Genomic DNA, 4,597 nt, shown 5'->3' with positions numbered 1-4,597 from the left:
GGCAGACCATCTGGGACTGAGGATCAAAGGAATAACAGAGTAGAGAGTTCCCTGGGTTTTCTTTTTGCCTCATAAATACCGAACTTGGTGGTTAAGAAGTCAACAACTTAAAAACACCACAGGAGAAGTTTAGAAAGAGAGAGAAAGAGAGAGAGAGAGAGAGAGAGAGAGAAGAGAAAAGAGAAAAGCAACAAAAACTTCTCTCTAATCAAAGGACAAGGAAAAGGCAACCTAACAAGATAGAGAACTTTTAGAAAATAAACACTGTACTTCAGCTTAGCATCACAGAAAAAAGAAAAAGGAAAACAAACAGAAAAACAAAAATGTTTCCTCATCCCCACTCATGATAGCAATGGCTGCTTGGTAAGCATAGATATTCATCCTTGCCTGGCTATAATGGGGCATTCCAATTTACCACCCCCTCCACCATCACCACCAAATTGGTGTGAGAAAGGCCAAGTAGGGAACCAGATTTTTTTTTTTTTTTTTCGAGTTATAATCCAATCTTTATTTAAAAATCGAATCTGCCAGTTTAGCGTTTTCCACCAACTCGGGGAGCTGAAACTCTCACAGGCTTCACAATCATTTGCTTAGGTGCTGCCTTTGTAGGTGCCTTAGCAGCAGCCATTGCAGTCTTTTTAGATGCTTGCTTAGCCTTTTTTGCTTCCTTAGCAGCCCTGATAGCTTGTTCTCGTTGAGCCTTTCTAACTTCAGGTTTCTGATTCCTCTTGGCCATTATATCAGCAAGAGATGCACCAGTAATGGCCCTCTGAAATTTGACTGCTCGGCGGGTTCTTTTCTTTTGAATTTCTTCCGACTGACCCTTTTTGTGCTTCCTTCTGTAGAGGACAGTCCAGTTTATCTGCCGAGGATTCCTCTTGGAAAGGAACGCCGACTCGCATTTTGCATTAAGAAACTGGAAAACCTTCCCGTCGGTCCTGGCGTAGCGCCTCCCGTGTCCGGGGTAGATCTTGTACCCGCTAAAACTGCACAGCTCCACCTTCATGGCGACGGATTCAGGGGAAGAGAAGAGATCGGGAACCAGAATTTTAATCATATTTGACAGTAACCAGTGTAGCTGTCCCCCAGCAGTGTTAGTGGGGACCATGGGAAGGGGAACCTGCACTTTCAGTCCCAGTCAGCAGTAATGAGCTATTCTTACCCCTCTTTATTGAGGTGCTGTAGGAGAAAACATATGAGGGAGTCAGGATTCTCATCACCCCCCAGCAGTAGTGATATGGCTGGTAGTCACATGGGGATAATAATGAGGCATTTCTACTCCTTTTAGCCAGGGAGAGATCAATGAAGGTCCTATATGGAGTCAGAAACCTTACCCCTACCTCACAGCAAGAATAAACCCTTTCCCCTTGTTATCAGCAGAGGCTGAGTGGGGACCTAAACTTTACTCCCACTAGTGGAACTCCAACTTCTAATGCCACCTGGTAGTTATAAGAAAGAAATCTCCCTTCTTCACCTGCCAGATGTTAGACAAAACCAGCAAAAATAAGAGCTTGCCCTTTCCTTGTTAACTGGAGAGACAGCAGTTTTTTGCTCTTGTTGTTTTCTTTTCCTTTTTCTTTTCTTCACTCCCACCTTTCTTTTTAAAATCTGTGGTGTTTTCAGTTGTTGACTTCTTTAGCTCCAAGTCTGGTATATATGAAGCAAAAATAAAACCCTGGGAACTCACTACTGTGTTATTCCTTGGATCCCTAGCTCTAACATATCAATAATTACATTAAATGTAAGTGGTCCAAATACACAAATTATAAAACAGAGTAGAAGCTCAGTGGATTAAAAAACATAACCTAACTATATGCTGTCTAAAGGAAACTCACTTAAAATATAACAATATAGGCAGGAAACAAAGAGATCTATCCTGTAAACATTAATGAAAAGAAAGTAGAGTATTAATATTGGATAAAGTAGACTTTAAACCACTGTATTAGTCTTCTCTCATGCTGCGAATAAAGACATACTCAAGACTGATTAATTTATAAAGGAAAGAGGCTTAATTGACTCACAGTTCTACATGGCTGGGGAGGCCTCAAAACCATGGTGGAAGGTGAGGAGGAGCAAGTCACATCTTACATGGCAGCAGGCAAAAGAGAGATTCTGAAGGGGAACTTCCATTTATAAAACCCTCAGGTCTTGTGAGACTTATTTACTACCATGAGAAAAGTATGGCGAAAACTGCCCCCATGATTCAATTATCTCTACCTTGCCCCACCCTTGACACATGGGGATTATTACAATTCAAGCTGAGATTTAGGTGAGAACACAACCAAACCATATCAACTGCAGAAAATTACCAAAGGTAGGGAGGACATTATAGAATTTTAAAATGAGGTCATTCCACCAACAAATACATAGCAATTCTAAGCTGTATGCACCGAAAAAACAGAGCTGAAAAACATATGAAACACACACTTACAGAAATGAAAAGATAAATGGACAAATGCAAAATTATATTTGGAGACTTCAATATCTCTAAGCAGTTGATAGAACTAGGCCAAAAAGTCAACAAGGGTATACAAAAATACATCATCATCAACTAGCAGAGTATAATCAACGTTTCCAGAACACCACAAGAAATAGCAGCAGAGTATATATTCCTTCTAAGTGGCCATGGAACATATACCAAGATAACTCATATCCTGGGCCATAAAACAAACAAAAAAAATAATGAAAATTCATATATGGTGTGTTCTTAAGAACAATGGAATCAAATGAAAAACCAGTAACAGGAAGATTAAAAAAAAATCTCCAAACACTTGGAAACAACAACACTTCTAAATAGTCCATGGATTAAAGAGGTAGCTAAACGAATGCTGAAAGGTAAACTTATTAAAATTAAAATTAAAACTTCAGAATATTACACACATACATACCAATGAGTCACAAAGAAATTCATGAAAATAATGTATCATGTGTTAAGTATTTGATTTATGATAAAGGGAGCATTCTAAACAATGTACAACAAAATGTTATTTACTAAATTTTAACTTAATTATAATTGGTTAATTAAATTTTGAGGAAGATAGATTCACAAATTACACAAAAATAAAATTAATATTAGCAATTTTAAGCAATGTGTTATATTAAATTAATTTTAAAAACCTACTCAAAATAATCTGATTGAATATTTAGTTAATCTCTAACAATAAAAATCTTTCTGGGCCTAAAATGATAAAGAAAATTATAAACTAATAGGTTATCCAATTATAATAAATAAAAATGTCAAACTCCTAAGTGAATACATTAGAAATGGGGAAATGTCTCAATAATCTAAGGCCTTACTTCAAGAACTTAGAAAAAGATGAGCAAAATAAACCCAAACAAACAGAAGCAAGAAAATATAAGAGCAAGAATCAATAAAGTTGAAAATAGAAACACAATAGGCTCAATAAAAGAAATCTCTATTGAAAGAACACAGAAAGAGCTGGTTCTTTGGAAAGATCAATAAAATTGACAAACTTTTGATAAGACTAACAAATAAAAAAGGAGAAGATACAATTACCAGTATCAGAAGTAACACGGGAGATTATCACCACACACTCTTTAGACATCAAATTAATAATAAAGGAATACCATGAATAATTTGAATTATCCATACATATATTTGACAATTTAGATGAAATTAAATAATATTCAAATATATGCACTACCACAAGTCACCCAAAATTTAACTTGTAATAAAAAAAAAAAATCACCAAAAAGAAATCTCTAGTCCCAGATAATGTTACTGGAGAATGCTACAAAACTTTCAAAGAAGAATTAACGCCAATTTTACCCAATCTCTTTTAGAAAATAAAAGAGGGGGGAATACTTTCCAGTTCATTTTATGAGACTAGTATTTCCCTGCTACCAAAATCAGAAAAAGACAGTGAAAACAAAGAACACTACAGACCAATATCCCTCTTAAATATAGACACAAAAATTCTTAACAAAATATTACCAAAGAATTCAACAGTATGTAAAAATATTATACACCTTGATTAAGTGATTTTTATCCCAGGAATGCAAAGCTGGCTTAAATTAAAAAATCATTGTAATCTGCCATATTAACAAACTAAAGAAGAAAAATCACATGATCATTTCAATTTATGTAAAAAAAAAAACTAAAAAAATTCAAAACATATTCATGAGAAAAATGCTCAGCAAGTTAGGAATACAAGGAAACTTCCTTAATTTGAAAAGTCATGTATATAATGCTTATACCTAATATTATGCTTCTCGGTGAAAGACTGCTTAACCCTAAGGTTGAGGACAAAGCAAGAATTTGTATTCTTACCACTTTTATTTAATATAGTGCTGGAGGTTCTAGCTACAGTAATAAGGAAAGAAAAGGAAATAAAAGACATACAGGTCAGAAAGGAAGAAATAAATCCATATATTTGTAAATGATATATTGTCTACATAGAACACACCAGGGAATCTACATAAAATCCCTTAGAAGTAATAAGTGAGTTTAGTAGGTCAGAGGCTATAAGATTGAAATACGAAAGTCAATCATAATTTAATATTCTAACAATGTTCATGTGAAAACCAAAATTAAAAATACCTTTTACAAAGGCTTAAAGAATGTGATATTTAGGCT

General features: G+C 35.0%; 1 pseudogene across 1 annotated transcript; it reads right to left on the bottom strand.

The window, feature by feature from the left end:
* Positions 1-490: 490 nt before the first annotated feature.
* On the bottom strand, positions 491-1,043 carry LOC100998263 (annotated as a pseudogene). Its single transcript, XR_646584.4, has one exon. The product of XR_646584.4 is annotated as a 60S ribosomal protein L24 pseudogene (transcript).
* Positions 1,044-4,597: the final 3,554 nt, after the last annotated feature.

This window comes from Papio anubis, chromosome 6, assembly GCF_008728515.1.
Source record: "Papio anubis isolate 15944 chromosome 6, Panubis1.0, whole genome shotgun sequence".
Taxonomy (NCBI): domain Eukaryota; kingdom Metazoa; phylum Chordata; class Mammalia; order Primates; family Cercopithecidae; genus Papio; species Papio anubis.
Note: the sequence above shows the minus strand (reverse complement) of the source record. Positions and strands in the feature narration are given on the sequence as shown.